At 42.4% G+C, this 23,558-nt stretch overlaps 1 pseudogene; it reads right to left on the reverse strand.

Annotated features, from left to right (window-relative positions):
- Nucleotides 1–22,974: 22,974 nt before the first annotated feature.
- LOC123975008 overlaps nucleotides 22,975–23,558 on the reverse strand; it is a 2,568-nt pseudogene continuing 1,984 nt past the window's right edge.

Here is a 23,558-nt window from a genome sequence, read left to right on the forward strand (position 1 = left end):
ACACACAATGCTGACCGCACACTACAGAATCCACATCTTGCACTTGTCTAACAGAATGTTGCGTGGACTTACAATTACTGCTGAGAAAGACAGAAAAGGATTCAGGAAAATGTGAGTATACCGGAGAGTTCCCAAAACTGTCAAAGAATGATCCCACACCCTGCTTGTCAATATAGATAGCGACCCAGTGTTGTCCTCCCAGGTGGGAGGGGTCTGTGTTTACCACCAACATGGCGGGTCTCTTTTTAATAACTGATTTAGGAAGCTGGTCACTAGCAAATACTCCTTGCTTCACTACCTTATCAAGTACTTTTGACAGTTCTATCGTATTCATACTATCGTTTGTTAAAGTTAGAAAAAGTCAATGAGAACCTGTCTTCTTGATGATATCTCAATTATAGAATCATACGTGGCAAGCCTCTAATCTAACACTACCGTTTTTAATGAGCGACATATGTTCTATGTCATATATCCTTCATCAGGGCTCAGGTTAAAACAGAACAGACTATATCCATTACAAAATTTGTCACGGGTTATGATCATAGTGTTGTTTTTAAGATACTTTCCAGTTGCTGAGTACAATTGATGATACTCCCTGATAGCATTCCCTCTGGTAAAGTTGGGTTGAAAGGGTTTTGAAGGATATTGTTGGCTGTCAACGTATAAACATAAAAACTCTATATCATAATGGTTAAATGTAAATGGATTACACGCATAACTACCTGTAAATGCCTCATGATCTACAAATCCTACTACAATAAATTTAGGTATTTGTCCCAAGAATACATTTTCTGATTACAAACACGATGCCCATTGGTACGCAAAAATTTTTTAGGCAGACTCTGTCTATGGGATATTTAACGTTGCCATGCGTTAATGCCTTAGCGTGCACTAGCTTAACAGCTGGAGATACGGTGACTTTCTTTACAAACAGGCTTGCTGACATAATGTTAACCTGAAAGTCGTCTACAGTGTTGCGCATTAAGTAAAATTCGTTTTTAGATCTTACGAATTTTATCTTGAGGTCTACGCCATTTATCATTAACTTAGTGAGTCTTCTGAAATAAAGATTCCAATCCAGACGTCTTTTAAGGGTTTTATTCTTTGCAAAGGGTCAGACAAACATACAGAGAGCAAACAGTCTGCAGAGTGTAAGACAAACAGCCAGTGAAGAAGCAGGTGACTTTATATTGTAAGGGTATTACGCAGCTATCCAAGGGAGGAAGGGAGTAGGGACCAGCTGTCCTGAGATGAAGGCCTATCAAGGACAGTCTGATAAGAAAACTCTCTAACGAGCATCTTTCCCATGGGAAACTTCACCTATCTGTAACATAATAAAATAATCAAATACCACACAGTGAAACACTGGTCTATTCTGATGAAGCATGCGGGGTGAAACATTAAACACAGTAAAATATCAAATTTCCATCACACTTGTCTTGAAAAAACAAGTCAGAATGTAAAGGGGATATTAGCTCCACTACGCGGCTGCCTTGTGTGTACGCCATTCTTTTAACTAGTCCCTCATTGCGTCCTCCAGCCGTTGCGTCATCCAGATCTGCTGTATCCATACAAAATAGTCCGGATCCAAACTGTGTCTGCAGAGCGTCCTTTCCATAGTTCAAAAGGCACTCTATTATACCCCTGTAAGGATATGTGTTTGATGACTGCGTTATGAGTCGGTCACCCAACGATATGTCGACCTGTGAAAATATTGTACATCCAGGGTAGTTGCTAAAGCCCACTTCGTCTGCTTGATCCAGGTTTCCACCATTAGCTTTGGTGATTTTTACGCGCGTGTACAGAAACGTATTGTTTAGATCCAGGTAGTCCTCTGTACTAGCTGGAATGAAAAATTCAAGGGGTGCAGAGTCTGATACCGCCGCTAGAGGAAGGAATTCGTAGATGCATTTCTCAATACTTGTTTGTGTTAACGGCACCATAAACAGGTCTAGCTCCGACTTGACGCACTCTTGTGACAGGCTATGTACCAACGACATTCTCGTTACAAAATGTCTCGTCTTCTGACGTTTTGTTGACTTGCTTCTCCTTGCTTTTTTATTTTTTCTAGTCTTAGTACGGGTCTTCTTATTTGTTGTTGGGCTACGCCTCTTTGGTGGGGAACTCCCTCTTTTCCCAGGAGTTCGTTTTATTGGTCGGGGGGCCACGACCGACCCCTCTTGATGTCTGTTCATGATGTTAGTAATAACATCCATAGCTATGTTTTTAGCGGCTGTCTTTAAATGAGGGGCAAAAAATGTAAATCCTTTCTTGAATAAGGGGAATGCTATCTAAACAAACCCCTAAAGATACCCCCTAACCCTGCACCATACTGAGCACAGAGCCCGCTGTATCCTTGTAAATCACCTCCCGGTTGGGCTGTATAATATGCAACGTACTTGTTCGCATTGTGAGCATATGGATGGTACATGTTTACTCCTTGTCTAATACTGATATTTTACGGGTCGAAAGTGTAGCTTTATTATCACTTTGCCATACGTAAAAGTGATATGTTGATTCTGATCTGTCTTGAGAGAAATCTCGATACTATCAATGTGTGTTTAAACAAATATATTATACATCCCTACGTTAACATCAGCAGGATGTGGCGCCAAATACGGCATCTGTGTCAATACTGTGTTAGTTCGTGGCTGAGATCTAAATGTTGCAATTCCCTCGTGAGTTTTAAAAGCCGCTCCGGGGATAAATCCCAACATTTGTGCAAGTTTTCCTCGAAACGTTAATTCTACGTCTCTTTTTGGTAAAATGCTTACTCTGTTGGTAATGTTGTTGTAATCAAGCTCAATGTGACCCATATCGTTTTCAGATAAACAACTGTTTAGTTCAGCTATTATCTGTGACACTGTTGTATAGAATCCCTGTGTCGCTGATAGAACTACCCTCTTCAACAACAACAAATTTTGAGTCTTCTGATGAAGAAGATTTCCATGTTTTTGGATATTGTATTTCTATCAAACCCACCTTGTATGCTGATTTAAAGTGTAAAGGCTTGGATAGTTTTGTTCTAAAGTTTGCTATTGTATTGCTCGGGTAAAATAATGCAGTCGAGTTGCTGGGCAGGGTGACAAAAAAAATCCTCTGTATCCATTTATACGTGCGTTTGTAATCTGCTAAGGTAGCTGAATGACCTGTTTTTCCAAAAACCATGAGTTAAATTTATCTGGCCAGCCGACCCGTTTGAGTAACACCATGTCCCGGCCTTTTCTTTTCTTTCTAGATAAAATCTTTTCTATTTTAAATGTTTTGTTTTTATCTATAATAACTTTTTGCATCTCTTGCTCAAAAAATGTCCCCTGTAATATTTCGCCATCATAGTCTTTTAACCTGTAAACAGTAGGGTCCCTTGACACGCATTCCTTTACAGTGAAATATTCATCAGTATAATTTTGCTCGTAACCTTTTTTTAAATGGGTCACGTAGTTTTGAAATTCTTACAGTATCGCCCACCTCATATTTAAAATTAATTACTCTTTTGTTTTATACAAGTTGTTAAATACGATCTTCAATGTCTTTTGTTACATCAATCGGTTTCATTTTAATACTACGATGACAACTATGATTGTAGGAGGTGACTAAATCCTGCAATATATCTACGTATCGTTTAGAATTATTGGCTGTTAAATAACACTGCATTTTAGATTTCAGAGTCCTGTTAAAGCGCTCTACTACAGATGCCTTAGTCTCATCTGATGTGGTAAAGTGTACGATACTATTAATTTTCATTAACGCATCTAAATCTTTGTTTAAGAACTCTTTTCACTCGTCTGTTTGAATTTTATGCGGTATTCTACCTTCAGCTAAGATCTTTAAAGGAAGCTGTGACGCATTTACCACTCTTAGATGTTTTGAAAACAAATCTATTATTTCTCATCAACTCCTCCATGATCTTTGTTACAAAGACTGATGCGTCAATGTCTTTGTTCAAGTGTTTTATTTCCAACGACATACGCAACATATCCGTCAGCAATGATTACAAGTATACACTTTTCAGAAAATCAGTACAAGCGCCTATGTTTTTACAAACCAAAGATTCAGTTAAGCAATACATCACATCAGCCACATCGAGATGTTGTTTTCTGGTTAGCCTTAAAACACACAAATCAATGCTAAAAGTACAAAACACATGACCTATCTTTTTGACATGGTTTAGTAGACTAGACACATTCCCCATTGTTTTTAGTGTTGTTCCCCCTTCCAGATGTCCAGAGATTCCTTAACTACAGTGCTCACACTGTCCTCCACTCTAACTACCTGTTTAAGCGAAGCAATGAGAAAAGGATTCCTTAGCCAAATCTGTAGAGCAGCTGCTGCAATGTCTCAAATACTGCACTCACACGTTGGCATCAACCCAAGACCGCGTAGTACATACTTTTCAGCGAAATCTTTGTTAAAAAGCTTCTGCGTAATGTCTCTCTTTTGTCCTTTGATATAAAAGAAGGGCAGCGTGTCAATGCATGTGTGAGGTTGTTTTCTGCACCATTTGTCTGTATAAGCGCAATACACACGTTTGTAAAGCTTTTTGTTGCAGTATATCATATAAATAATAAGCTACGGTTACCTGTATAATACCGCTAGCAGTAGTGTTAGGAGATGTGTCCTTGTCGCAACAGTCCAGAGTATCCAAACAGGCGCCCTTAAATGGCTTGACCCTGTCTTATCCTCTTCTGCTTTTTCTTCGGGAATGAGAAATGTTACATTTCTTTTCCCCAGTTCTTTGCCATAGTCATTCACCCATGAGTTATCGACGACATCATCCTGGAGTACTGGAAAATATTTAGGGCTGCTCGATAGACCCTCACCCGCTGCACATGTCCTCGTACCTGCACAAAGCAATTTCATTAGAACAATGTCACCATCAGCCCCCGTCATGGAGGTCTTTGAGGTTGTCTGCGGTATTGTTTGTTGTTCATCTTGCTTGTCCTCAGGACCAGAAAGTTTTCTTTTGAAAAATGTATCAATGTGCGAGAAGATTTCAAGGGTTCTATCCCATTCTCCCCAATGGACCACAAAGCCGGTGCTGAACCACATCTCCCACTTTTGTTGCTCTGGGGTTCCCATCCTGGCATTTGAATGATAGAATCGTCCTTGCACGATCTAAAAAAGATGTAGGATTCTGAGTCGTAGACTTCAAGGTCTGTCTCTACACGGTAGAGCTCTCCTGGCACAGAGGTGCACCATTGTGTGGTATAGACTCCTTTTGAAGCACTCATGTCTTTACAGACTTTGTTTCTGAAGTAATTCCAGTCTTTGGCTGAAAAACTAATGTGTGGTGTGCTTTCACAAAGAAAAATTTCATCAAGTTCTCTTGTATAAAGATGAACTGTTCCGTGCTCAAACAAGAATCCCGACATTCTAAAATCTTCCACCGCCCATTCAAACTGAGGCGCCCAAGCCTTTCGGTCCAGAAAATCAGCCAATGTCGTTGGGAGAGTGTTCTTTCTAGGATCCATACTCATTACAACAGGATCAATAATTTTCCGTCGTTTTGGAGTCATTACGCCTAATTGATACCTGTGACGTCCATGCTGCAAAGATGGCACTGTTGTTCTGCATGAAGATAGCTCTATCCGATACGGATTCACCCAAAAATCGTTCAGTCACACTGTTCCACGCTCTCGGTCAGATGTAAGTCAAAAAACTAACCCTCTATATATATATACACAAACGATTTCTAAAGCCACTCCCAAACATCTACTTTTTGAGGATAACACCAGACATCCCTTATACACATACCCCCCTTTTCCCACCCATCTTCACCTTTTGGTGATCAACCCCACCACTGCTAACAGAGGATAATTCCGGACAAGCCCTAATACAAACACTCATTTTCACACCCCCATCTCTTTTTGTTCAACCTTGCTATGACCCCCAGTATTTTATTTATTTATTTATTTTTCATAATTTTTTTTTAATTTAATTTAAAAAAATATTTTTTTTGATATCATTTTTCATAAATTTTTGATTAATGGTTTTTATTATTAATCAAAAATTTACACGCATCATCGTAGCGTGAAACGTAACTTGACCCGGGTAACAGGAAGGCAAGACTAGAAGAACTAGGAGACCCAGGGAAAGAAAAGGCAGCTGACGCACAGGAACATCTCAGATGAAATTTGTTTTTGTCTTCTTTGTTGTATTTTTTTTGCATGGGGGGGTCAAACCATATTTGCAAATATACTTTGTTAACAATTGTAGGACTCCCATTTGCTTCTCTTACCTATAATTGTCCTGATGCAGACGCGTTACCTGACACACTCTGGACTCATTTGTCTGCTGCTGTCCCTTTCCACATTAAATAAAGACTTTTTTTCGTGTGTAAAAGTACTGTATAATTATAACTATAAAATCTAATCATACTGTATGTTAAAAGGTAGGCTATGTCTCCTTTAGCAATAAAACATGATTAGATTATTTATTATATTTATAATAGATTATAAACAACTTTATAACTTAATACATTTGGGCAACCTATCACTGACATTTCTCACCTCCTTTTCCATGTGTATTGCTCATCCCTTTTTGCTGCCTGCAGAAGTCCCTCAATGAATGCTGCATGATAATTTAAAGTTTTATTTAACTTTAAGTTTTGCTTTGACCAACCCCACTGACATCCTGTTCCTTTTGTCTGACCTGAAATCCTCCATATGGCTGAATACACACTCAGCGTAGGCGTACTGATGGGGACAGAAAAAACAAAGGTCACCACTTTGAGCAATTCAGTTGCTGCTTTCTCCAAGTTGCAAAAAATGCCCATTGTATTTGCCCATGCCCATGTATTTGAAAGCCCATGTATGTAAGGGCCATTATGGTGCCATCTCTTCTGGGATGCTTTCAAATACATCTTTCAGTACAACATAGTTCTGATACAGTTTATCTATGTCAATGCGCAGAGCTAATTTGTTGGCCAGTTGCATGAGTGTATACCATTCCATTGGACCACTTTTTAAAGAAGCTGTCGGCCAGTGTTGCAAACTCTGTGCACTTTCGGAAGTTTTCGGAATGCTTGCCTTTTTTACTACCATAAAATCTGTCTGCACAACAAGAGATTAATTGCTTGTGCAATCGGCTAATTACTCCATCCAGCAGAGTAGCACTCTCATTTTCCAACATCCGAATTGCGCTGTCAAATTCATGCATGACATTCTGCATGAGCAACAGGAAACATTCAGACACTGTCGCATCATCCTCATCACTGCTGTAGGCAGCATCAGAACCACTGCTGCATATAACCTTCCAGATAATGTCAGGACAATTCTTCGTTCCCAATGACAAAATATAATACACAGAACAGGCCAACACTCCAAGATCTGCGGATTTGCAGGCCATAGAGATAACCAAGAGGTTGGTACATACATCTGTATCTCTTTGTATTGTAGTTAAGTAAACTCGTAGATTTTGAGGACAATGGATTCAACATCATAACCTGCAGCGCTGATTTCTGTTCGGATTTTTCAGGGTGTTCAAGTGGCATTTGCAGTTGCCCTGTACGATATGTGGACTTTGCACTGATCTGGCTAACACATAGACCACTTGTTTCTGTGATTTTCACAATTTGTTCGTAGATAGCTCTGCTGGTTTAATGGGGATCTTCGTAAAATTCCAATAGCCCATATTTACCACCCTTGTCCTCGTGGAAATATTGAACTGTGTATGGATATAAACTTAGCAAAAAATAATAGTCCCTTTTTCAGGACATTGTATTTTAATGATTCTGTAAAGGGTGTAAATAATGTCTTCCATGCTTGTTCAAATGAACCATAAACAAATAATGAACATGCACCTGTGGAACGGTCGTAGGCAATTAAGGTCACAGTTATAAAAACTTATAACACTAAAGAGACCTTTCTACTGACTCTGAAAAACACAAAAGAAAGCCCAGGGTCCCTGCTCATCTGCATGAACGTGCCTTAGGCATGCTGCAAGAAGGCATGCTGCAAGAAGGCATGAGGACTGCAAATGTTCCCAGGACAAAGAATTTAATATCTGTACTGTGAGATGCCTTAGAAAGCACTACAGGGAGACAGGAAGGACAGCTAATTGTCCTCGCAGTGGCAGACCACATGTAACAACACCTGCACTGGACATCAAAGCCACAGCAGATACTGATTGTTGCTTTTGAGCCCCCATTTGTTCAGGGACACATTTATTCCATTTTTATTACTCACATGTCTATGAATCTTTGTTCAGTTTATATCTTAGTTGTTGAATCTTTTTTATGTTCATACAAATATTTACACATTAAGTTAAGTTTGCTGAAAAATATAAGCAGTTGTAAGTGAGATGACGTTTCTTTTTTTACGGAGTATAGTTTGGCGTTGCCCGAGTTTGATGTAGAAAGAAATCAAATGAGGTTTAATTTGAAACCGGGAACTCCTCATTTAGAAGTACATTTTCAACAAAACATGGGACAATTGAAGACTAGAAGCTAGCAAGCCAGGATGAAGGCTAAAAGCTAGCAGGCTGTATGCTAGCAGGCCGAGATGCAGACAGATGGCTGAAGAGCAGGCTAAGGGCTAGCAGGCTTCATGCTAAACTCAGCATGGGAGCAATTGGAGGAATCCAGAAGATTGTCTGTTCCATTTAAAAGTTCAGCCACACCATGAAGCTTTCATAAGTCAGAGTTTAATGTTTGTTGTTTCTTTAAAAGTGGTAGGTGCCCCCAGTTTATCCAGACTATGTCCATGTTACTGTGTAAGTCAAAAGAACATATATCCATGATTGATCTCACCTCCTCCATATCTTCCAGTTTAAAATTGACGTCCGTAGGGTCCATTTTGGGTAAGGTTGTAGCGGGAGCAGGTAAATCAGGGATTGAACCCATAAGTAGGACACCAAGGCAGTAGGGTTGTCGTGGTGAAGTAATTTCCCCTGCAGTGATTTATTGTGGCTGAACAGTATGCAGTATTATTGCCATATTTGTTTTGTTTTTGCAAATTACTTCATTTATCATAAATGGGGTGCAACAATGCACAGTAAGCAATTTATCTAGATCTCACCTCACTGCAGAGTGAGCCACTAACTGCATTTTTATGGTCTGAGCAAGCTAGCTGCTGCCAAGCGGAAAGCTTCCGGTCAGAAAATTGGGGCGAGTGCGCAAGTCCCTTAAACCTGCATTATATCAAACAGCCAGCAGGGGATGAGTCTTCTGGTTGCAAAAAGAAGTCCCATTCCATTAGAAATAATGGCAAAATGACCCTACTTCTCAGTTGATTTATTACCTCAGTAAAAACTGAGGTCTCAATCGCTAGTTTCAATTCTTCTTCAACACATCATGATGTTCATTTAATAAATTATGGTCCCATTTAGAGGAAAATAGACCATGAAGCAGAGTATGCTTCAGGGCGGGTTTATCTGTGATTGACAAGTCATTACCATGGCGACCTGTCTATCAGGCTAGAGTGACTTGTGCCCATGTCACTGTGTAAATTTAACCAGTGCCATTGAAAGGAGTTAAAATGACAGTTAACGTGAATTACGGATGCACCTAGCTAAGCAAGCTAGCTAGCTCCACTGTCTCGTTCAAATATGGTCACATCCGGTGCCGCTGGTTGCAAAAAATCAACATGGCTTTTGCTATCGGCCAAACTTGAGGGTTCAAAACGACAGTCCACAAACCAACGGGTGACGTCACAATGAGTATGTCAGCTTCTTATATAAAGTCTATGGCTGCTGTGTTCTAGTCAAAGTTATACGTTACCAAGCAAATCAATTCCTGTAGTTTGACCCATTTATTTTTTTTTACATGTAGCTATATCAATACCTTCAGAGCATGTCTTTCAAGTAAATTTATATACAGTAGCCACTAGGGATGCAGTGATTACCAGATTTCACTATAAACGTCACTTTAAAACGTCACTTTAAAATCTGTGGTGACATCGCCAAGCATTTTGAGCTGGAGATTAAGGCGGTCTGTGTCCAGCTCCTTGGGAAGCTGAAGGGGCTCCAAATTAACAGTTCTTCCTCCTGCTGCCACTATTACTGCTCTCTCTCGGCTCGCTGCTAGTGTCATACTCTCTTGATCAAACCATCTCTTCAGCTCAGCTGACACCAAGTCAACAGCCTGGTAAAACTAATGTCGCCAAATCACTGTTGCTGCGTTGTGTGCCACTGCCTCTGTATCTGTGATTCGGCGAAAGCGGCCTGGAGTTCAGCTCACTCTTGTGGTGGTGTCTGGCATTTTCAGGTCCATCTCTGAGGCACATGCTTCAACCTTGTGGACCATCTCCTCCACAATGTCATCATCACGAAGTGCCGCTATGTGATCTTTGAGCACATTCGCAGACAGAGAAAAACCATGAGCACATCGCTCCCAAACACTGTCTGGTTGTCGACCAGTCAGGAGTTGTGAAACAACAGCACGGCTCTGTTGATAAATAAAAGTAAAAGTTACGTTGCATTCTCTGGCGGACCCGGATCAGCTGTTAGCTGTAAACACACCACAGGGCTAATGTTAACGTTACGGTGTAGCTGTGTTTCAATGTTTTAATGACCGGATCCATTTGTTATGGAGAAGAATGCAGTACTAATGTTTCAGTATGGTTTTGTTAATGCTATAGCACAACATCACTGCACTGTAATAATGTTATACTTTATTAAATGCCACATAATTAACAAAATAGCTATTATTGCCAGTTGACTGACTGTTACCTGACAACCAACTTGCCTCTCATTCTCCAGTGCTGGCAGGAAATCAGCCTGCCGAACGAATGAAAGACTCCAAGGACCCATGTGAGTGGTGAACGAATCATTCATGTCTGCCCCACACAGCCCAGTGGCTGAGCTGTCACGTGACAAATGAATGACTCAAACCCAAAGACCCACAGTTGTGAGTCGCGAACTAATCAATTCTGTTTCCTGTGTTGACGGAGTCCATGCAGCTGCCGTGTCACAAGTGAAGGAAAGAGTCCAAGATCATTCACGGATACGTGAAAATGAACTACTCACTGAGACAACTCGTTCCTCCCGAGTCACATAAAAGATTAATTCAAATGAACGAAACGTTCGCTGACCGACACAACACTATAGCTCAGGGTAATCCCTCGCACAGTATAGGAAATATCCACTTGTCCTCTTGCGACTCAGTTTTCCTTATTGTGATTCATTGTAACTCACAAACCTGTAATGACTTTTACTTTTGCTTGAGTAACATTTTTTGTGTGGTATCTGTACTTTTACTTAAGTATGAAAATTGAGTACTCCTTCCACCACTGTACGGCCCTCACATTGCTTGTTGAATTTTTGAAGAATTAATTTGTTCATTTAACATGCACTGAAGTGTAAAGCAAGAAGGTGTGAAGATCGTTGTGGTGACAGAGCAGTGGCTAAAGCTGATGATACACGGAGCAACTTTTACAGCAATTGTGCTGGGCAACGTTGCCGTCAGTGGTAATGAGTAAAGATTACTACCGTAATCCCCTTCCCCCACCACTCCACCACCTGCCACGCGCTGCCACTATACGCTCAAAACACAGTCGGACTTACCACCAGCAAGACTGCCCAGCAACATTGCTCAAAAAGTTGTCCTGTGTATCATCAGCTGAACACATATGCCTTTGGTTTGAGAGACCTGGGTTCAAATCCCCACACATCCACCAATGTGTCCCTGAGCAACATACTTAGCAATTGTAAGTCGCTTTGGATATAAGCATCAGCTAAATGAATAAATGCAAATAGCGGTTGTTGTCATTGCTTGCCATCCCCTACATTTCAATATTATGATTATCCCAATAGCCCTTCCAGGCAGAGCAGGTTATGTTATCAGTGTTTATTAATTACAAAACAAAAAAGAGAGCAAGCTTACAGGGTGTAGAGCCAGGCAAGGGTTAAAAAACAGGTGATCAATCCAAAAACTACGCACACAAAACCAAAGAGCAAATAATCCACAATCCAAAACATTCCAGTCACAGACACAAAGACAAACGGACAAAAGACAAAGGGAAACACACCAACTATACATACATACATATCCATATACATATATATGATAAAGCTCGCTTTCCACGGCAAGCGCATCACCAGGACCCCAGTCCCTTTTGCAGCAACTCATCTTCTCAAAGTCGCCCCTCTGATGCTTTGTGGCCCAGGGCAGAGCGCCCCAGGCTTTAGAGACAGTGACAACATGACAACAGGATGAGAGGCTAGTACACCATTGTCCCACCTTAAACGTTATTGCCCACTGTTTGTAATCATGCTTCTTTGCCATTCATCAATAACAGCGCATGACATTTGTAACATAATGAGCCCGAAACTGTGCGGAGCTGGGATGTGTTGACACGTGTTTACTATACGCTGTTGTCGGCAAAGGAGGATTGGGCAGTTATTTTACTGCTGGTGGGTGTTTCTCAGCCACTGTGTTTGCAAAACCTCTGAAGCCACTAATGCAACTAATAATGCTTGAAGAGCCAGAGGACCCAGATTATTTTCACAGATTATCTGTCTCATGTGCTACTTTCAATATAGTAAAAGTTTTAGAATATATGACAAAAAGTTATTTAAAATAAATTCCCTATGGGCAGCTTTAATACAACAGCAAATTTGCTATGTACAGATATTGTGGAGTAATGGCATCCCAAGCAGAGAGTGGGGGATTTTTGACAACAGTGAAAAGACTATTTTGTTTCTGTTCAGAATGAATAAAGGCAAAATTACTGTCTCAGTGGAGTCTGGTGCTCTGGGTGCTGCTGGGGACAAAAGGGATTAGGGGCGTGATGATACACTTGTGTCAAGAGATGTGACCAAGGGAGGTTTTACTGCTTTGGAGGCCCTGGGCAAAGAAGACCTTGGAGCCCCCCCCCCCCAGTTAATATTCAAAATCAGCTATAAAAAGTGATGGGGACATGTCCCCAGCTTCCCCAGTGTAAATGACAGCTATGAATTTATAAACAAAATAAATCCAAGGTAATATTTCATGAAAGCAACAAAAGTTCTCTCAGTATCTGTGCCTTAGCATAGAAAGGATGAGAGCTGCTGCACCTTCCCACAATTCAAAAGGCCAAGTAAACAGACGGTTTTTGTCCTTCCATTTATTTAAGGTTCTTCTTCTTTGTAGTAATGAAAAAGTAACCTTCAGAGGCTTTCAGTCATCAGTTTTTGTCCTTCCATGTGATTTTCAGTTCAGAAGGAGGAGTACAGTACGTACACAAGTTGACTCCTCAAACAATCAATAGTCCTCTGTTTCAAGGTTACATTGGCAAGTATTTTTACAGTTGTGGATCCATTTTTAAAGGCATTTTTTTTTTTATATTTAAATATCAGAAAAACATTTCAAGAACTCATAGAAATGCATACATGTTACTCAGTAATGTGTTACAGTGATATTATTACTTTTCCCAGTGACTAGTGTAAGGGATTATAAGGTAACTAGTAGTGTATTGAAGCATCTGCTAAAGCAGCATAGCAACATGAAACTTATGGAAAGATTAATAAGTAACTTGTAACTGATTACAATTTCTGAGTAACTTGCCCAAAACTGATTTTGAGTATTGTATCTTTTAAAAGAAAAGAGTAGAAATATCTGTGTAAGTTACTGAGTTAAAAACACACTCACAGAAACATTGCTCAGACATGAGTAGGCACATGGCTCAATACATGGACAGGGCCCAGAAGGGAATGGACAGTAATACCTGGGGGGCCAAGCACCAGCAAGGAAGTCCGCCACAGCCAAATACTTACAGAGAGTAAGGTAGGTCCTGAAAAGTCAGCTGAATGGGAAGAACAAGATCCGAGCCATCAACACATACACCCTGCCAGTCATCAGATACCCCGCTGGTATAATAAACTGGCCAAAGGAGAAGATAGAGGCCACTGACATCAAGACAAGAAAGCTCCTCACAATGCATGGAGGGTTTCACCCCAAATCCAGAGACTCGAGACTGAGGCCGAGGGCTAGTGAGTGTCAAGACCACTTTACAGGATGAAACGACATAGATCCAGGAGTATATCAGGAAGATGGACCCCAAAGATGAAGGGCTTAGTGAAAACCTCAGGCAGCAGAAACCCGAGGGTGAGGACCAGGAAGACGAAGAAGGGAGAGGAATGGAGAGACAAGCCGCAGCATGGCATGTACCACAAACAAATAGTGGCTGATATCAGGAAATCCTACCAGTAGCTGGAAAACGCTGGACTAAAGGACAGCACAGAAGCACTAATCATGGCGACACAAGAACAGGCAGTGAGTATAAGATCAATAGAGGCTGGGGTCTACCACACCAGGCAGAACTCAGACTGTGCAAGAATGCCGCTGAGACAGTACAGCACATAACAGCAGGGTGTAAGATGCAGGCAGGAAGTGCGTACATGTCACTTAATAACCAGGTAGGTTGCATAGTGTACAGGAACATCTGCTATGAGTATGGGCTGGAAGCCTCCTCCTAAGGTAGTTGAGAATGACCGAGCTAAGATCCTGTGGGACTCCAAGATCCAGACTGACAAACTGGTGATGGCTAACCAACCAGACATCATGTTGATCGACAAAAAGCAGAAGCAGTGACAGATGTGGCAATCCCAAGCAACCCCGCTGTGACCCCCAAACTGGGAGAGTGGCTACTGCAGATTCCAGCTAAAACATCAGAGGTCTAAGTCCAAAAGAGCGCAGTCCTAGAAACAGCTAAGATACTGCGCAGAACCCTCAAACTCCCAGGCCTCTGGTAGAGGACCCGAGCTTGAGGATGACACATACCACCCCGCGAGGGGTGAGAGGGGGATTTCCACACACACACAGTGCCTACATTTATTGAACCAACTTCATTCCTCAGTAGCAATAGAAGACTAAAAATCTGCTTCAAACAGACACAGAAACTCTCCTACTTAGTGCCATATCATTGCAGCTAAATGTATTTCCTCATGCAACAAATGGATTGTTTGCATAAAGTTACTTAAATATCATATTATTAGCATTAATATTGTTTGTTATTTTAATAATTGTTATTTGAAAAAGCAAGGCATATTTCTAACATAACATAGGTCTGTTTTGTGTTTTTATTCCTCTTTTAGTTTTTATAATGTCATTTCATTATTTATTAATTATATCTTTTTTATTGTTTATATGTGAATTTGTGCTTTGGTAACATTGCAACGTAAACAACCTACACATTCATGGCAATAGGCCAAAGAGAGAGAGAAATCTCTCATCTCACCGAAACAAGTTTCTGCCACTTCATATCAAAGTTTTCTCCTCACTAGAGTAAGAGGTGTCCAGGCTGGACCCTGATCCTTCTCAAGAGGTGTTACAATAACTTTAACATTAGAAAGTAAACTCAGTCGCTAAAAACTCCCCTGCAGCAAAGTCGCAGACATCAGCCCAAGGATCGGTACGTGATGTCACCGTCACACTGAAGCGCTTCCCCTGGCTGCACATTCAGAATGAATGAATGAATTGATTCAGAACACAGTGACGCTACTGCCAAGCTACTGAGAAATGTAGTTAAACAAGTAACGGAGCTACTTGTAGTGACGCGACTGCCCAACACTGTGTAAATGCTAAGTGGAACTTGAGTTTCTCTGCATTTTGTCTTGTGAGCATTGACACCAGCTTGTTCATATAAAAGTCAGTGGTTCTCAAGCTGGGGGGCGGGGTCCCATGTGGGGTCTTAGATCCACTTCAGGTGGGGTATGGATGTTCAGCAGACTTGAAGTTGCATGAATTTGTTTCATGTGGGGACATAAACAAAAGAAGTGCTCTGATGCTAGCAAGGCTATTTTGCTAATAGGACTCAAAAGCATGACTGTAAACAGAGATAGTTTTACAACAACCAGGAAATGTGCCGGTCTGAGGGGGGAAGAAGAAGGGGTAGTAGGTCCAAGTGAGACAGAGATTGCTGTGGCAGGTCATTGGTGCTCGGTGCAGAGATTAGGCAGGCGGAACAGGCAGACTGGCTCCACAGGTATCCTGAGGAATCTAAGGCAGCAGAGAAAACACAAGGATTAACTTGAAGAACCAAAGAACATGAGGAAAATGCACTAAGAGTAGGTACTCTAGGTTTTGGCCATAACAAGCTACCACGTTGGTGAGCAGACGATAAGGACCGTAGGCTTGGATGATTGTCTCTATTTTCATATCATCTAATCATGGCTACTTGAGATCATTGTTTGGTGATCTGATGGCCAGGGGGCAGTGTTACGTTGCAGCATGCCAGTGAAATGCCAGCATGGAAGAAATAAGCTTATGAGCTTTAAGAGAAACCAGCAGCAACATCTGTAAATGCACAGTACATCCCACAGAATTACCGTGTAACTGTGGCGCACACTCGGGGGGAGTGTGCAGTTGATATTGACTATCAGCTATGTACAGCGTGCAAACCTCAGCAACCCAGCTGTTTTCTAATGGAATAACATAGCTATCCTTATTAGCTAGGCTCCTTACATGCTTGCTTATAACTTATTTGACATGTAAAAATCTGTACATTCTTGATTAAAAGCCATGTGAAATCTCTTTTCACTTTCGTCTCCTAATTTCGTGTGTGTTTCCAAAACGTCTCTGGTGAATCTCGCGACTTGACTCGCAAGCATTGGAATGCACAGATTTGATTGGCTGAGCAGCGTCACATGAGACGATTGGAGCACATGCGATTGAGCTGTGAGTTTCCTGGTCCGCTAAACCAGTACAGTAAATGCCAGAAAAGCTGCATGGGTTAAAATAGAAACGCTCCGTCACGAGGTAGTAGGTCTCAATAATAAATCTGCTGGAGGTCGGCAGTCCGGAGAGGACAGCGGCTGGGTCCGGATCCGGACCGCAGTCCGCCTATTAGTGACCTCTGACTTAAAGGTTTTATTGGAAATACAGTTGATGCTTAATGTCACAGCTAACAAAATGTATTATCACATATCATATTGTATTATCAATTATCATTGTCATCATACTTATCTTACTGTGTATTTAGATAGAAGACAAAGCCATTTTTTGCGTGATTACATCCAAAGTAAATGCAAAGACACAACGCAGATGTCATTTCAGCATGAGTGGGTGAGTATTGTGTGAAGAGGACCAGGCAGAGCGCAGGGACCTCTGATCACCAACAGACAGCTATAGAGTGATGGGGAACTCTGGAGGAGAGAGCCGGTGGTGACAGTGGATTAAAGTTGATTTATCTTCACTCGCACTTCTGAACCTGTCTGCAGCAGCGAGCCATGAGTTTCCGACCTCCATTGTCGTTATTGTAGCTGTCACTGGGCACCCAGAGCTCTGTGACGCTACTTCATATTTACCGGACAAAACGGGAGATTGCATGGAGAAAAGTAAGGGAGGAAGTTGAACTACCTGGTAAGTTCAGAAAATATGTGTCTGTGACTTGATTCCAGCTGTTGTTGTACTTTACTATTAAGTTAGCATTACATAACACGGATTGATATGGGCTTTATTTTCTTAAGTCAGTGATTTGAACCTGCCTATATTTGTGAAAGGCGTCGATATGAGACAGGCCTTTAATTCCTTTCGCACAAAACTTTTGCTCTACAAAGAAGTTAAAATAGGCTAATGGTGGCTGTTTTGAAGCCAACCCGTTCTCATCTCAGGGCATCACATAAACGCTTTGTCAAGACCCATTGGCGTAGCTTTTTAACACCCTCGGTACCCTTTAACATTGTTTGTAGTTGAGTAACGCTACTTATGTAAGTTATGTGGCTACTCCATGGAACACCATATGATTGGAATCATAAGCCTTGGAGAACTGAAATACAGTATTAAAAACTCAATTCACTCAATGCCTGTATTAGGGCTGTGTGATAGGGCAAAAAAATTCATGTCCAGATATAGGTCATTTCATATCCCAATAATGATATATATCCCGATATAGAACATTTTTTGTAAATTCAGTGAAATATGGCATTGCCAACTGTAACTCAGGATATTTCTCTGCATTATAAAGGGGGGGTAAGTGAGAACTTAGAAGGGAGAAATCCAACAACATGACAAATACCATGATAGAGTGAACGACACCGCAAATAATGTAACTAATGTTAGCTAGGTTGTTAATTAGAAAACCAAGGCTACTTGCTGCTGCAAAGTTAACATGAGAGGACGAGACGGTCCCAGAGCAGCACAGCAGCTCCAGACAGTGACACTCGCAGCTCTCCTGCTGCTACAGCTTGCATCACAACAACAGCATGTATTGGCGAACTATAAAGTAAGCTTTATGTCCGTGGGCAAGTCATTTAATGTTACCTGACTGACATGCACATCATGGCTGGAACTCCTGAACAGTGTTGTGTGGCTCGTCCATTATATTTAATGCAATTTCTTCCCCACAATACCGGCACGTGTGGAAGAACGGACCGCGGTGAAGTTAGCTTCAAGTTGTATATTTGTTTTACGTTGGACATTCGGTATATGTCGAATTCCAAATGAAACCTAACTTCACCGCGGTGCAAAGTGCTGTTCCCTTGCCAAAATGTTACAGTACAGTGTGAAATTTCGACACAGCAATGTAAACGATAGAGCATAATTGCAAATGACAGATGTTTTTCTATTGTCAAACAATATATATCGCCATATCGCACAGCCATGTTTTTTATTTGACTATTGCAAAAAACAAGGTCTTTAAATTGTTATGTCAAGTATGACTGATTAGCTAAGATGTTAATTAAACTTGTGCTGTTGTCAGTCATGTAACGTGTTGTCATTGTCCCCTTCTGTATTTTATCCAAAACTACAGTTTGAAAACACTGAATATGATTCAAAGTAGCTTTTTGATGAATTATAATTTTTTTCATCTGCAGCAGTTTGACACCATGGATGAAAACTCACATTTCAACATACTGTCTTGAGCATTTTTGGGACAGGTTTAAGCTCTGTGGCAGCGAGGACAACAAGCTTTTTGCATCATGCTCACTGGAACAAAAAAATTAATAGAATCTGGCAGCATGATTGCTGTATAACTCCTCTCACCAGATTCAAATCCCAAACAGGAGAAAACAAGATAATGGATGGCAGTGTCTTCTGCACAAGGCCTATGTGGGTTTTGTTTTCCATTCAGACAGCAGATATGCGGTCATCTTCAGACCTGTTATTTCTGCTGTCAGATGTGAAAGAAAACGGAGGGAGAGGAAAAAGGCCACAGCAGGGGGACTGAAGGATAGAATAATCTTACCCACACAGATAAAAGAAATACATCATTCATCGAAGTAACTTTACTATCTTGTGTTATGTGGGTGTTTTTCTGTTTTTGACCAATGAAACAAAGTAGTGCCAATGTTTGGATTTCTTTCTTCTGGAGGATGTTTATGTTCCCCCCGGTGAGTGGCGAGGTTTTAGGTGATGGAACTAGGTCTTAGTAAAACAGACACTTGTGTTGTTTCAGGCCACCTCTTGCCTCAATCTGCATAGGCAATGGGGTTAATTAGGAAACCCACTTTACTGATGTGTTTCAAAGGATGAAATTAAAAATTAACCAACAGCCATTTCACGCCAGCAGGAAACCATGCTGGATAAACAAGGAGAACACCCCGTCCTGGTTAGAAGCTCTCACAGAAAGGATTTGGTTGCTCCCACGACATAACAAGAAACAGAGGTACTACAGCACAGATGTTGTGATCAAAGCGGATAGTGTTCTCTCTGACATACACCTTAAAAACTGCCTTCTGAAAACTTTGGTTAAGTTTTCTTTTTGATGGCAGCGAAGGGTCCGATATACAAAGTAGTGAAAGTAGTAAAGCATGATGTGTCTCATTACGGGAGTTTTAAGGTGATAAAAAACCTCTGCCTTTATGGTAGGCCTGTCTGCATGATAGTTCATGCCACAATCAAGCATGCTCTTTTGAAAGATTTCCAAACAGTTGCCCTTCTCCGGTATAACATTATATTTGGTCAGCATGTTAGCTCACCGACTCATCACTATAGCTAATGAAGAGACAAAATGTAAAAGGTATAGAAGAAGATACTTTATTTTACACATACATGTCATGAAATTCATTCTCTGCATTTAACCTGTTTCTCAAGGGACCAGTGGGCAGCCACTGTGCAGTGCCTGGGGACCAACTCCAGATGTATATCAGTGTCTAGTCAATGGCACTGACTGGAGAACCTAACATGTTTTTTGATGGTGGGGGAAACCGGAGCAACCGGAGGAAACCCACGCAGACACGGGGAGAACATGCAAACTCCACATAGAAAGGCCGGGCGACCTTCTTGCTGTGAGGTCATGGTGCTATCCACTGGTCCACCATGCCGCCCCTATAGAGGGTGTTACAGGAAGATATACTTTAGCGCTGATGCACTGAGATGTCGTTAAAGATGTCAAAGTGTTGGTAAAGAGCAGATTGAAGTGCAGATTGCAGTAGACAGGTACATCCCTTGACTTTCAAAAAGGATTGCTGGATATTATTGAGGGTTATTATTGCAGTGTTAATCTAATAAACTGAGCATGATTGTGGCTAATTGAAAGGTAATGGCATTATTGATTATGTTGACATCATCTAGAGGGCCTTATAATGGAAAGTGTGTGTCTGAATTCTAATCACTTTGGTAGATTGGTGCTTGGTATTCCCTTGCTAAAATGTGAATTAGAGAAAATACTAACCACCTGTCAAGATGAATGAAAGTCACTTTTATACCATACAGAAATTTTATGCTAAAGGAGTCAGAATAGTTCTAGGTGATATTGTTTAAACCTACAATGCCTGATTTGTTTGGCTAGTTGAAGGTAGTGGAAACAAGTTGTCTTTATTCATTCAGTCACTGTAACTTACACTGAATTTCAAGCTAAACTGAGGTTTATTATTGATTTTCTCTCTCCTCACCTGCCATTCACTGGTCTTGTGCAGTTTTGCATGCATGCCGTGCGGACGACATTTGCATGCACGTTGTGGTTCCTTTAAAAGCTAAAGAGGAGAAAGCTTTTTCTTAAAAGCGTTTATTTACAGCATCATGTTGAAATGTATATTTATAATATATATATATATAATATAACTTCTTGGGAGAAAACTGGTAGTTATATGTAAAATCAGACGTTGAGGACTCCCATATCACCAAAATGGCATTATCCTTGCTTCGCTGTAAAGCTTCGACTGTGAGATTGACAGTCGAATCAGGCTCCGCCCATTGAAGCATCAAATCTTCGACAATTCGGGGTCAACCCTAGATTCGACATATTATTCAACACAATGCGATATGACATGATGCAAAAGAATAAGCAAAAGCTATGCAATTCAGTACGGTATAGAGTTTGATTTTATTTGACTATGTTAATTATAAACTAATAAAGTACTTCACATATTTATTTCTCTAGTACTGCAACTCTGAAAGCATCTCATTTATGCAGTTTCTTTTTACCCTCTAAAAATGTATCTCAAAGATAAAATAATGTTGCCCTAAACCGGTCCTTTTTCCTGTTTCATTTCCAATTATACTTTTATAACATCTCACAAATTTAACAGGTGAACAATTTTATGACGTTTCAATACTTTGCTCATCAGCCTTGCTAGCGGTATTACTGGGGCTAGCTAGAGCTGAATCCAAGGGGGAGGGAAGGCAGACTTCTCCACACTCACACCATGTTGCTGAGGAGCTAGATGTGCTTAGCATGGAGAATGACTTCGGGGAAACGGAACGTCATCAGCCCTCGCCAGGATACGAGGAGTTGTTGGAAGTGGTGACGTGGGCTGTGGCCAAGCTGCACATTGATTGGCCACAGGCAGTGCAGCAGCCTTCGGTGGGCAACAAACTAGACGAGCGGTTTCTGCAACACCGTGCGCCACCGCCGCGTTGGCCCTTACCATTTTTTCTGTAGATCGTGGAACAAACCCTTCTCTGCACGGCTGTCTACGTCCCCCCGGCTGGACTACGGCAACGTGACGGAGATAAGACAGCACGGCTACGGAGCGATGCCACGGGTGGAGGAGGCGCTGGCTAGCTACCTCTCTCCCAACCTCGCCTCATCCCTCCGGACGCCGGCGCTCCCCACCAAGCCGTGTCGGATGACGTTCGATTTGGTGGGCAAGGCCTACATGGCAGCGGGTCGAGCTGGTGCTAGCCTGCACACGATGGCTGTCTTGCAGGCATACCAGGCCGATCTCCTTCGGGACTGTGACGTAGGGGGAGGTCCCTCTGAGGAGGACCTGACTGAGCTCCGTAGAGCAACGGACACGAGCTCTCCATGTGACCAAGGAAACGGCCTGTTCCATTGGCCGATCCATGGTAGCTTTGGTGGCTACGGAGCGCCATCTGTGGCTCTACCTCTCGGGTATCCAGGGGAAGGAGAGGGCTTTTCTCCTGGATGCGCCCATCGTGCCTACTGGCCTGTTTGGCGAAGCAGTGGATGCTGTCGTCAACAGGTTCCAGCACGCCAAAACTCAGGGGGAGGCGTTTGAGCGATATCTCCCCCGACGGTCAGGAAAGGCGGACGCAGCCTTCGTCCAGCACCTACCGCCGCAGCCAGAAGCAGAGCGTCGCTTCACGGGATCCCCCTCAACCAACCTGGGACGCAAGACGGCGCTCTCGCCCAGAGCCCCGGGGGAAGAGGTCCTGAGGCTTCGAGTAGGGGGTACTACTCTCTCCCCGCACGTTCACCATATGCATGGATGCAGCTCTGGCCCCGTTGAGGCTCCAGGGCATCGGCATACTGAACTACATCGACGACTGGCTCGTCCTGGCCCAGTCTCGAGAGTTAGCGGTTCGGCGTCGAGATGTCGTCCTCGCCCACCTTCAGCGTTTGGGGCTGCGGCTCAACGCGAAGAAGAGCGTGCTGATGCCTGCCCAACGGACTACGTTCCTAGGGGTGGTATGGGACTCAACGACGATGCGGGCCCACCTGTCTCCCGCACGCGTCGAGTCCATTTTGTCCACAGTGACCAGAGTGCAGTTAGGCCGCGCCATCACTGTAAAACACTTTCAGAGGGTGTTGGGTCTCCTGGCAGCAGCGTCCAGTATAATACCTTCCGGGCTACTGCACATGAGAGCCCTGCAGTGGTGGCTAAAATCCAAGGGATTCTCCACGAGGGGAAATCTGCTCCGTCTGATACGGGTTACGAGCAGATGCCTTTGTTCCCTGTCTTTATGGAGGAAATCTTGGTCCCGTGTTGGGAGCGATCTGTAGCGAGAGGCAGTTTTCAGAGCTCTGAGGAGTTTTCTGCCCGCCCTCCGCGGTCGCCACATCCTTGTCAGAACCGACAATACGGCAGTGGTGGCCTATTTGAATCACCAGGGTGATCTGCGCTTGCGCCCGTTATGCAAACTGGCACAACAGATCCTCCTGTGGTCCCAGCAGAGAGCTGTCCCTCAGAGCGATGTACATCCCTGGGACCCAGAATCAAGGAGCAGACCTGCTGTCGAGACAGGGGCTGAGGCCCTCCTCCTCGACAGTCGTTACAGCAACAAGGAACACTAACGACTGTAACGACTGTCGTCACAGCAACAAGGAACACTAACGAACCAGCGGTATCGATGACCTGGGCCAACGACCCCACTGAGGTTAAATAGCTGAGTTTCCCTGCAAGTCAGTCAGAACTGAAGAAGTCCTTTGGATGAGGGACGAAACGTCTTCCAGTATCTTCAACCAAGTCCAGTTGCCCTTGATTTTAACCTTCGTTGGATAACTATGACCTGGATG

This window comes from Micropterus dolomieu, linkage group LG08 (genome assembly GCF_021292245.1).
Source record: "Micropterus dolomieu isolate WLL.071019.BEF.003 ecotype Adirondacks linkage group LG08, ASM2129224v1, whole genome shotgun sequence".
In the NCBI taxonomy this organism is placed as follows: domain Eukaryota; kingdom Metazoa; phylum Chordata; class Actinopteri; order Centrarchiformes; family Centrarchidae; genus Micropterus; species Micropterus dolomieu.